Here is a 12,405-nt window from a genome sequence, read left to right as displayed (position 1 = left end):
GTTTCTTCCCACAGAGCCTTGGGACACACACACTGGAAATGCACACACCTTACCTTTGTGCTTTGAATCTCCTCAAACACATCCTGTTTATAATTTTATGTTCAGTACAGCCCTAGGGAAAAAGGAGAGGCCCTCACTGATAGATGATGAAATTGAAGCTCCAGTTGGCTGACTCCTCCAACGGTCTGTCACTAACAACCAAATCCCAGGGCAGGCTCTTTGAATTCTAGTCCCAAGTCCTTTTCCCTGGAGGAGAAGGAGCTGCCTAGCCAGCGGTCTAGGAACACAAGACATCATTACCAGCTACTTCATAGTTTATGGTGCAAAGAACATACAAAAGAGTCAAAGATAAGAACCATTTACTTAGTCATAACACACAAACTCAAAGTCCCTGAGTTATTTGTTGCAGGAAAAGAACATGTGACTACAGGTGACTAGACACCCAGCCCCCGTGGCTTCTGGATCCGGGCCTGAGAACACCTCGGTGCAGCCCTGCGGGGACAGCTGAGGAGGGAGGAACCAGCCCAGACCCGACCTCGGCCAGTGAGCCCTTAGGTAAAGTCACACTGAAGTCCCTTGACTCTTCCTTCCGCTGAGGAAGCGGCCTGTGGTTCCCAAATGTGGCTACACACCTAAATCATCTGGAAGCGTGTTAAAGAAACAAAGATTTTCAGCCCCACACAAGACCCTAGAATTATAAACTCCAAAGGGTGGAGCCTGGAGAAGTCGATTTAAAACTCAGCCAGCCTAGAAACCCCCTGGTTTTTCTTCATTTCTTCCTGGGAGCTCCGTTGTCACACTCCCTTATGGGTGCACGCCAACACCCCCCCCCCCAGGCAACCCTGGGAAAGCTTTTTCTGAGGATCAGTTTGCCAATCCCTTTGTGAAGCAGACCCTGACCTGCGAGGGTCAGGAGTCACAAGCAGAGAGGATCTCAGAGTGTGGGCAATACCCCGCCACCCCCACGAAAGGGCCCTAGCTCCTTCCCCATGAGCCTCCCTTGTGCCCTGGCAGCCAGCCAATGCTTGGAAAAGGAGAAAGGAAGAGAAAGAAGGTGGCTCAGGCCCAGGCAGCCGGCGCCCTCAGGCAGGGGGACCCAGTGTCAGCTCTTACCTGGATCTGGGAAGAAGAAAAGTTGGTCCGCTCACCAGGGAATTCTCTCTCTGCTGGCCGGCTCTAGTCTTGGAACTCACTGGACTTTGAACAAAGATTGATTTAAAAGCTGATGTATTTAACAGGGACCTGTGGTCTGAGTTCCAGTGACCTCTGTCCTGCTTCCTGCCAGCTGGTGGGCCCGGAGCTGGTGTTAACGCCAGTCAGCACTGGGCCCGCCTAACCCTGCGGGGATGCGACTGTTTGTCCGCCCCTCCCAGAGAAGAGGAGGGGGAGGAGGGAAAGGGCAGCTGGGGAGGAGGCGCCTCTGCCTTCCTCGGTCCTCTCCGTGCCAGGTGTCATGGTCACCCCAACCAACACCTCCATATGCAGTGTGTTAAGAATGTCCACTGTGCCCCAGCACAGGCTCAGGGCTGAGGGCCACCCCCTGGGCATCCTCATGCTGAGACCTTCCTGGGGAGGGGTAACCCATGTAACCCCCGCTGAGTAGAAGGCCTGCAGGCCAAACCCTGCTCCGACTTCCCAGATTCCCTTCCTTTTCTCAGATGCCCTCTCCTCACCCCTTAGTTTTTTCACCTGAGGCTGCTCTGTTTCTATTCTCCAAACTACAGACAGTTGCCTTCCTCTCGCACCCACTGAGAGTCTCTCAGGCAAGCCCAGCCGGGGAAGGTGGGAGGTGTTACCACAAGTCCTCAGTGTAGCTGTGGCCGCCTGGGCGGTGGGGAGGGGCCCTGCGTCAGCCCCTCGCCCCCCAGCCGCCCTGAGCAGACGATCCCTTAGCAGCAGCACCCACACGGGCAGGCCCCGACGCCGGGCGGCTGACTGACCTGGATCCTTGGCCCACACTAGAAATCGGGGCAAGAAATCGCTCCAGGCAGTAAAGCAAAGCAAACCGCAAGCCCAGGGAGGACCGGGTGGCCTCAACCCTCCTCCACCCAAGCCGCAGGGGCTGCTGATCTCAGCTGGGCCTTGGCTTTCCCCTGCAAAGGCAGGGGCCAAGCCACAGAGTAAATGGTCAAAAACGACGAACATCTGAGCCGCTAACTCAAAACGGGTCATTTTCAGCTGTATTGCCATGTGCCCTGGGCCTCCTGGGTGGATGTCTTCCCAAGAGGCAGGACATAATGGGGAAATCTGAATTTAAGACTGGAACACCTGTGTTCAAATGCTGACTCTGCCATTTCCCAGCTGTTTGACCTAGAGTAATCCACTCCAACTCCGAGACTCACTTTATCATCCATAAATAGTGGTTATTATATTGTTTTCAGAAATCTTCTTTTTTTTACTGAATCAAAATGTCTCTCACTTCTGCTCATAAATCCAAATGGTTCCCTCCGGAGCTACCCGAAGTCTACTCTTTGTTCTACATAGCAGCCCTTCGAGTATTAAAAGGCTCCTTACATCCTCCATAGGCCTTCTTTTCTCTGGGATTCTGTGAATACCCCTTATTCCTTGGCCATGACTTCATGGCTTCTCACCCTGGACCCCAGCCAATCTGTCAATGTCTCTCTTAAAATCAAGGGCCTAAAAGGGAAGCTTTAAGGTGAGGGAATTGTTCTATAGCTTGAGTGTGCACGTGGCTATGTAATTATCTAAAATTACCAAATTTCAGGGGCACCTGGGTGGCTCAGCCAGCTAAGCAACATACTTCAGCTCATGCCATGATCTTGCGGTTTGTGAGTTCGATCCCCGAGTCAGGCTCTATGCAGACAGCTCAGAGCCTGGAGCCTGCTTTGGATTCTGTTGTCTCCCTCTCGCTCTGCCCCTCCCTCACTTGCACTCTGTCTCTCTCTGTCTCCCAGAAATAAACAAATGTTAAAAAAAAACTTTTTTAGGGGCGCCTGGGTGGCTCAGTCGAGTGGCGTCCGACTCAGCTCAGGTCATGATCTCATGGTTCGTGAGTTCGAGCCCCGCATCAGGATCTGTGCTGACAGCTCAGAGCCTGGAGCCTGCTTCGGATTCTGTGTCTCCCTCTCTCTCTGCCCCTCCGCTGCTCATGCTCTGTCTCTCTCTGTCTCAAAAATAAATAAAACATTAAAAAAAATTTTTTTAACTACCAAATTCCATCAACCTATCCACGTAAAATAGGTGAATTACACTGCATGGAAATAATACCTCCACTGCTAAGGAGCCTAAGTCAGTAATGTTTATTCTTGAAACTTCTAAAATAAAAAAAGTTGGACAAAAATAAAATAAAGACAGCCCTCCCAGTGGCGGGTATATTAACCAGGAGACCTCTCAGACTTGCCCTTTACCCCAGCATTATGGAGAAATCGCCATAAGCCTTGAGACTGGAAACAGAAAATGCAGAGAAATGCAGAGAAAGTTTTGGCTCAAAATCAAATAGAAACAAGCAATTATTTTTTTAAGCGACAAAACCCTTTCTCAGTGGAATGTTGGTTGAACGGAATGAGGTTTGCTCTCACTAAAACTTGAATTTTAAAAGCTCTCATGCCTGTAAATGGATATGATGTGATTAACGCAAAGCAGTCTTTTTACTGATTACTTAGATCTAGACGTTAATGAGAAGAGAAAATAACATCTATTATGTGACTGTTAAGCCTTTATATCTATGATTCTGTTTAACCCTCAGCCCAACCCTTTGAGACACTGTCTCCAGTTAACAGATAAGAAAAGCCTAGACTCACCTGGTCAATTATCCTGCCCAAGATGACGCGGTTCAGAAGGACTAAGGAGCCTGTCTGTGAGTGTCACTGCGCCTGTTGGATAAGGGACAGTCCGGGGAGGGACTGAGCTTTCCTTGTCTAGAGGTATGGTATGCCAATGGAGGCTGATGGTTCTGTATCTTGTTACAGAGAGATATCCCGCACCGCTGGGGAGCTCAGAGTAGGTGTAGGGGGAAGGAATAGACCACTAGTAGACGTGGGTCTTCCAGCTTGGGTCTCTTCCAGCTCGGAGTTTCTGTGACCCTAAACACCATGGATCGAAGACAACAGTGTCATGAGGGTGTGCAGGATAAGCCTGGTGTGTGGGTAGAAGGGCATGAAGGTAAGAGGTGTGAGTGTGGGCTTTGGAATATGGAGCATGGAACCCATGAATAGTTCTGTATTTTTTTTTCTTGCGAGCTCAAGTTTGGCCTTTATCTATCGGGTAGATAGATAGCAGCCCGGGTGGAGGGTCTGCTTTTGTTTTTGTGAGGCAGCACCCCTCCATACTGCTAGGATGAGGAAGAAAGCCGCTAACAACCTGGGGCCAATGTTGGTGTTTCTAGACCATGCAAAGCATTCACCCCAGCTACAACCCCAGCCCCTTCTGAAGGCAAATCTATGATTGGGAATTCACAGGAGGAAATTCTTTCTTCTTCCCAGAGTGCAGGCCAAGATACATGGTTTCCTTGCTCTCCCTGATCGGGTTTTCCCTTTTCTGTTTTTACTCTAAATAGGTTCCTCTTCATCATACTTATATCTTATGTTTTTAAATTATTTTCTGTCTCTCATCCACCACAATATAAATTCCCAGGGTCAGGGATCTGTATTTGTCACAGCATCCCAAGTACCTGGGATAGAAGTCTAAATTACAGCAAGCTTTCAAAAAATGGAATCTCATTCTGCCAGCATGACTGGCTTGTTTCCCACCCTTTCGTTGAGAATGTAACCTTTTGAGGGTCTCAGTCCCTAGGTCCTCTCTCCTATCCCAAAGTGACTCTGTGAGGACAAACCGCTTACTTACTGCTGTTCCAGCTTCCTCTTCACTTCTGGACCTTAGAGACCTCCTTCCTTCCTTCCCTCCAAGTTTAGCTATCTATTGAAAAAGAATTTGATACATGTATTTTTTAATGTTTATTTATTTTTTTAATTTTTTTTTCAACGTTTTATTTATTTTTGGGACAGAGAGAGACAGAGCATGAGCGGGGGAGGGGCAGAGAGAGAGGGAGACACAGAATGGGAAACAGGCTCCAGGCTCTGAGCCATCAGCCCAGAGCCTGATGCGGGGCTCGAACTCACGGACCACGAGATCGTGACCTGGCTGAAGTCGAACGCTTAACCGACTGCGCCACCCAGGCGCCCCAAATGTTTATTTATTTTTGAGGGAGAGAGAAAGAGCACGAGATATTAACAACCTCATAAGATATTTTGGAGACTTAAGTAAGAAGACATTTGTAGATCACCCAGAACCTGGTAAATACTCAGTGTATACTAACATTATTACTATTGTTTTTGTAAGTTATGCCCTCTTGATTTATGGGCACACATTGTACAAACAAGCTTATGCAAATAAACAGGCTGGGAGTACACCATGGGCAACTCAGGAGTTCATGATGTTTGGGGGCATTATGGATAGCATTCTTGCCCACCCACAACACAGCATTCTGTGCAACCGGTCAGAAACAGAAAAGTACAAAGACCTCCAGGGCTTCCCAATACTTTTTCCCATCGTATCACACAGAGAAATTGATAATAGTTGTCTAGTTAACTAGGGGATGAAGCCCTTCAAAGCTGGAGTGACTCACAATGGGCCAGCTGCCCCAAGCCTTCCCAGACTCCTCAACGTTTAAAGGGATTGATACTTTGCCACACCATGAGGAAACTATAAAACATTATTGGGAGCAACTAAAGAAAACTGAAGTGAATGAAGATCATACCATACTCATGGATTGAAACTTCAGCTCTGTAAAGATGTTCATTCCCCCCAAACTGATCTACAGATTTTTTTTTTTTAGTTTATTTATTTTGAGAGAGAGAGACAGAGAAAGAGAGAGAGTGCATGCACACATGGGCACACACACAAGCAGGGGAGGAGCAGAGAGGGAAGGGGAGAGAAAGAATCTCAAGTAGGTCCACACTGTCAGTACAGAGCCCAGACATGGGGCTCGATCCTACAAACCGTGAGATCATGACCTGAGCTGAAACCAAGAGTCAGACGCTTAACCGACTGAGCCACCCAGGCGCCCCGATCTACACATGAATGTATTTCCCATCAAACTTCCCACAGGGCATGTTTGTTTATTTGTTTGGTTGGGTTTTTTGGTGGAAGTTGACAAGCTAGTTCCAAAAAATAAAAATAAGGAAGGGTAACAAGACAGGAGAGTGACAGTAATTACTACAATCTGGCATGGGCACAAGATAGACAAATGGGCCAACGGAATTGATTAGAAACCCTCCACACAGACCAATACAAATAAAAACAGTTGATTTATGACAAAGAACAGAGGGAAAGGTTGGTCTTCCATAAATTGTTCTGGTGTATTCTTCTTGGTTCTGATTTATTGCTTTCGCTATATTTGTGAGATCTATCCATGGTGCTCAGTGTAGCTATAGTCCATTTGTTTTCATCCTGGGGTTCCACTTATGTACGTAAGGCCCAAATATCAGGCAGGACTTAGGGTGATGCCTCTTAGGTGGTAACACAATCTCCTGACTTCCGGGATGCTGACAAGATTCCAGCTCTTGAACTGAGTGGTGGTTACACAGGTGTGTATGATTAAAGATTGAGCTCTGCATTTTGCTTTTATGCATTTTTCCTATACATATGTTTCATGATCACTAAGGTTAAGAAATAAGAAATTTTAAAAGTTATGTGTAAGGCACACTGGGGTAAACAGAGAAAGCTCTTCAAGGCTGCAAGTGACCTATGCTGAGGGTGTCAGCTGCCCTTGGTCCTGCCTGCTCTGTAAAAAATTGGAAGGGATCCGAGCGCCTGGGTGGCTCAGTCAGTTGAGCGTCCGACTTCAGCTCAGGTCACGATCTCACGGTTCGTGAGTTCGAGCCCCGCGTCAGGCTCTGGGCTGATGGCTCAGAGCCTGGAGCCTGCTTCCGATTCTGTGTCTCCCTCTCTCTCTGCCCCTCCCCCATTCATGCTCTGTCTCTCTCTGTCTCAAAAATAAATAAACATTAAAAAAAAATTTAAAAAAAAATTGGAAGGGATCAATACCTTGGCATCACCTCTACATCCTGGTCAGAATCTTTTTTTTTTTTTTTAATGTATTTATTTTTGAGAGACCGAGTGAGTGCGTGAGTGAGGGAGGGACAGGGAGAGAGGGAGACACAGAATCCAAAGCAGGCTCCAGGCTCTGACCTGTCAGCACGGAGCCCGACATGGGGAAACGCCACACCCGTTAAACCACAACTGCCCCCCCGCCCATGACAACCACCATTATTCTCTGTCTTTATGAATGTGATTACTCTAGGTACCTCAGATAAGTGAAACCATACGGTATGTTTTATTGTGACTGGCTTATTTCACTCAGCGAATGTCCTCAAGTTCATCCACATCATACAGCACGTGTTGGAATCCCCTTCCTTTTTAAGGCTGAGTGACACTGCACTGCGTGCACACACATTTTATTTATCCACATTTTATTTATCCCCTCATCTGGTGATGAATTTGTTACTCCCACCTTTTGACTCTTGTGAGTAATGCTGTTATGAGCATGGGTGTCCGAGTATCCGTTCGAATCCCCACTTTCAATTCTTTGGGATGCATGTACCCAGAAGTGGTATTGCTGGATCATATGGTGGTTTTATGTTTAATTTTCTTCAGGAACCGCCATACCGTTTTCGGCCGCAGCTGTGCCATTTTACATTCCCACCAACAGCATGCAGGCTTCCGATTTCCCCACATCCTCACCGTCACTTGCTCCTTCTCGGGGTTTTTTGATAGTGGTCATCCCAATGGGCACAAGGGGACGTCTCATTTGATTTGCTTTTCTCTAAAGATGAACGCTGTTGAGCATCTTTTCACGTGTTTATTGACCTCTTGCGTATCTCCTTTGGAGAAACATCTGTTCAAGTCTTTTACCCATTTTTTAATCCGCTCATTTGCTTCTGTGTTGTTGAGTTGTACGGCCTCAATTTTTTGACTAGGAAACAAAGACCCAGAGAAGGGAAGTGACCCAGCCAAGGCCACCCCAGGTTCATAGCAGAGCCATGGCTACAACCCAACGCTTTTGTCTCCAAGGCCTAGGCCCTTTTCTACTACACCCATCTGCCTGGCTCAGTGCAAGTTTCCAGCCTCCCTCCCTCACACTTGAGGTCCATCCCCGACAGCCCCAATTTTCACTCCAACTTCAGATCTGCCTACCCCTGTCTTACCTTGTCTTTTTAGTAGCTCATTAACTTGGAGCCTGGAATTTTAAGCTCCAGTGGGTTTCTGTCCCTGTCCTGAGTCCATGTTTATGACAGTCCCCTCCTTTGACTACCCAGGTGACCCTGGCCTCATCCTGCACCCGAAGAGGCAGTCCGCATACCTTTGGAGGAATTTATTAGGCCAGGGTCCAGATGCAGAACTGAGATAAATGTTTTACAGCAGCGCAAGGCCACTCGGCTCTGCCATGTCTCACACATTGGGCCCCACGTGATTGCTGATCTGAACTTTTGTGTTTTTTCTCAGCAACCAGGGGGCAGGTCAGGGGAGGCCCGAGTACCCCTGGAGAGCTGCGAATTATTAACCTTTGCAAATGATACTTTAGCAGTCATGTTCTCCCTCTTCCCTTTCCCAGCTGAGGGGGCAGAATACACAATACATTTCCCCTAAAAGGAAAATGGACATGCAGAGCAAGAACAGGGCCATGCCCTGGGTTCCTGCCTGAACAGAAGTCCCGGCACTCTCAGAGTATGGATTGGGGTCTTCACTTGCCTCTTTCTGAGAAACACAGAAACAGAAGATCAGTGGTCCTTGGGAAGGCTGGACCCCATCTTCGATCTACCTACCCGTCTTACCTTGTCTTTTTAGTAGCTTCTCAGGGCCCCGAGGGACATGCTTTGGAGCAGGAGAACAGCAAGGAAAGTGCCGGGCTTGTCAAGGCCACAGCCTCGGCCTGACCGTACCCCTCACAGAGACACTGGGGACCAGCCTATGCGGGGGGGAAGGGCAGTGAGAGAGAATCAGGACCAGTAACAGCCTTGTGGGCTCAAGTCTGTGGCACGACTTCAAAGACACCCCTGCCTCAAAGTATGGCCTCCTCTGGGACGGTTCTAGTGTCTCCTGACATCCCAGCTTGGAGGGCAAACTCATCTGTGTGCCTCCTCCTGTTTCCCATTGTTTGGAATTCTAACGTGCCAGGAAAAAAAGATAAAAAGCAATGCTTGCCTTCATTATCCACTGAAGAATGTACGCTTTCTTCTCAGAAGCCCAAGTCAGGACAAGGACAAAGACAAGAATCTGCCTGAAGGTGAAGAGCAGCCTCTGTGCCCAGCCAGCCAGACGAGTGCCTGCGAAGAATCCTCTGCTAAACACTATCTTTTCCTTTCCCCTAGATCAGACTGGAAATACCCTGGAGGACAAAATGGTAGTCCCTGATTCAAAGCACTAGGCATCAGGAAGGCCTGGGGTCCCTGGTGGCTGTGGGGAGGCCGAGAAAGCACAGATGTCACACAGTATCTGAGATCCATCCCTGAGAGCCCCAAATTTTTACCCCAACTTCAGATCTGCCTTCAGAGGCTGGTTTCCTCAACTCCTCTGGTGGAAGACAGAGCTTGGCAGGACCCTCAGGGAGGTTGGATTCACTGGATTCACATGGCCTTTACTGGATTCACACAGGTGCTCCCAGGAGGCGAGACACCGAGGACGATGGGGGATCCGCAGCTACAGGCCCACGTGCTACATGACTTTGGGGTCCAGGGGGCAGTGTGGCCCTGAGCTGCCAGGAGGAGCCTTTTTCCTATTTGTTCACACGGCACGGTGTGGCTCCACAGTGGCAGTGAGAGAGGGCACACCAGCCCAGAGAACAGACAAACCTGTGACTGTAGCCATTTCCAGCATGAGGCCAGTAATGTCCTGGAGAAGGTCAGGACCCCCCACCCCCACCCCCCACACCGTGCAGATCTGTGGTGGGGCAGGTGAGCCAGCAGTCCTGCAGGCCCGGGGCCCCTGTCAGCACAAGGCCTGGCTGCAAAGGCCCCTGGTGTCCCTGTGACCAGGGAGAGACAAGACAGACTGGCCAGCATGCCACAGTGACCGGAGTGGATTTTCTCTGCCTTCTCTTTAAAAAGACAGAACCTGAGGTCGATATTGCTGGAGAAGCACTCACTACAGACTGGAAATTAAAACTGCAACTGAGAGACGCATTCTTCCCAAGGCTTGTTCTGTCGCCTTGATACCAAACCCCCGAGGCTGCCACCTCGTCTCCATATGAAACGATCCTGACGTTCTGCTCATAGATCGCCAGGAACTCTGGGCAACAGGCCGGTGGGGACAGCGGCTGGAGGTGGGGGCCAAAATGCCTACACAGCTTTGCTTTTGGTGCCCTCCTGCTCTGAGGTTTGGTTTCCTTCCAGACAACTGTTGGCTGTACCTGAGGGGTCAATTCACCCTTCCCCAGGGGAGACACTGGGTCGCCCACCAAGCCCCTGGAGCCAAGAGGGGCCGAGGCCCAGACACAGAAGGGCAGCAGATCTGCAGCTTCTGACGTACTTCTTCACGGTCGCCTGGAATGCTGGCGGTCCCAGCAGTCACAAAACAGGCGTGCCGAGTACCACGCTATTTGACGTGCATTTTCTCATTGAAACTGCACATCAATCCTATGACAAAAGTGCCATTATCAGGCCCATTCTGTGGAGGAGGAAATTAAGAAAAGTTGAGTGGGGTGCCTGGGTGGCTCAGTCGGTTAAGCATCTGACTCTTGATTTTGGCTCAGGTCGTGATCTCATGGGTTGTGAGTTGGAGCCCCGCCTCAGGCTCTGCCCTGACAGCATGGAGTCTGCTTGGATTCTCTCTCCCTTTCTCTCTGTGCCCTCCTTGCCTCTCTCTGTCTCTCTCTTTCTCTAACCAAATAAATAAACATTTGAAAAAAAAGAAAGAAAAGTTGAGTGACTTTCCCAAGGTCACATAATAAACAGTGGAGTCAGGAGATGGACCTCGAAGTGTGACTCTTGTGCCTGTGACTTAACCACCATCCAGACACATGTTCCGTGAGGAGGCCTCCCCGCAGAATTGGGAGCGATGGTCGAAAGTTAAGGGGAGCCAGATCTGAAGGCACGATGAGTGCGAATTTTTATTTTTATTTTTTATTTTATTTTTGACAGAGAGAGAGAGAGAGAGAGAGAGGGGGAGGGGCAGACAGAGAGGGAGACACAGAATCCAAAGCAGGCTCCAGGCTCTGAGCTGTCAGCACAGAGCCCGACACGGGGCTCGAACTCATGAATCACGAGATCATGACCTGAGCCAAATCAGACGCTCAACCGACTGAGCCACCCAGGCGCCCCGAGAATGAATTTTTATACTGGACGTGTGCAACAGAGAGTACCGAGTGGGTGCTCTGGGTGGCAGTGAGCTACACAGCACGAGGGAGACGAAAGCAGACGATGCAAGAGGTATTGCACAGAAGAGTCTGCAAGGAGCGATTCAGCAGCAGCAGGGACTTGTTAGGGGCACATACTCTTGAAGCCCACTGCAAACCCACTGAATCAGAAACTCCGTGGCAGGGCCCGGCCATCTGTATTTTAACTATCACCCGGTGACTTAAATACACACTCAAGTTTGAGAACCCCTGGCATCGAAGTTTCTGCACCCTGCCAGGGACCAGGCCAGACCTCACAATGCTGCAGAAGTGGGATATGATTTAACACCCAACCGGATCTTCTTTTCATGTTGAGCACTTAACTAGTAATACCTGGAAAACATTGTATCAGTTGCTACATTGTGTAATTGGCCTCAGGAACCTTAGATATCCAAAGGCTGACAGGATAAATACTTGGGAGGCTGTGGGCCAGGGGCTGTCCCTGAAGCCACCGGCAGCAGGCAGCCTACACTCCAGCCATTTCTGTCGCCTCCTTGGTTTCCCAACAAGCCCGCTGTGCCCCTTACACCTTGTATGTTCCTATCATTCTCACATCTGAAAAATGCTTCCCCTGCCTTTTGAAATCCTACCTTCTTTAAAAGTTCAATTCAAATGTCACTTTGTCCACCAAAGCGCCTGTCTGGCATGGGGGCCGTTTCCATTTCTTCTTCCCTTCTGTCTCTCCTTCCTGGGTTTTCTCCCACTTCTGGGGCGCTTACAGCACCGGGCACATTCTGCCTCGTCCCACACCACGTAGACCCAACAAAGCGCGCTCTGCTGGAGAACGGGCCAGCCGGGGCTCGGTCATGCCAACCCCACGGTGCCCAGGACACAACAGCTTCAGTGAGGAGGGAGCAGAAGCAGCCCTTGAAGGAAATCACGTACGCAAGTGTCTGCACGATGGACAGACGCTCCCCGACTGGTGCGAGAGCAGTCCTCTGCCGTTCAGTTTCACGCCTGAGCTCTTTGCAGAACGTGGAGGGGTTTGCAACTAAGTGCAACTTAGTGGCGGGGTTTGCAACTAAGTGCGAACACACGAGTGTCCGCCGGTGCTC

General features: G+C 49.5%; 1 protein-coding gene across 1 annotated transcript in view; it reads right to left on the bottom strand.

The window, feature by feature from the left end:
- Window positions 1-1,173, bottom strand: part of PDZK1 (PDZ domain containing 1) — a 44,540-nt gene extending 43,367 nt beyond the window's left edge. Inside the window, exon 1 of the mRNA XM_047871245.1 lies at window positions 1,114-1,173. The gene's annotated coding sequence lies outside the window, so the exon portion shown is untranslated. The remainder of the gene's footprint in view (window positions 1-1,113) is intronic.
- Window positions 1,174-12,405: the final 11,232 nt, after the last annotated feature.

This window comes from Prionailurus viverrinus, chromosome C1 (genome assembly GCF_022837055.1).
Source record: "Prionailurus viverrinus isolate Anna chromosome C1, UM_Priviv_1.0, whole genome shotgun sequence".
Taxonomy (NCBI): Eukaryota; Metazoa; Chordata; class Mammalia; order Carnivora; family Felidae; genus Prionailurus; species Prionailurus viverrinus.
Note: the sequence above shows the minus strand (reverse complement) of the source record. Positions and strands in the feature narration are given on the sequence as shown.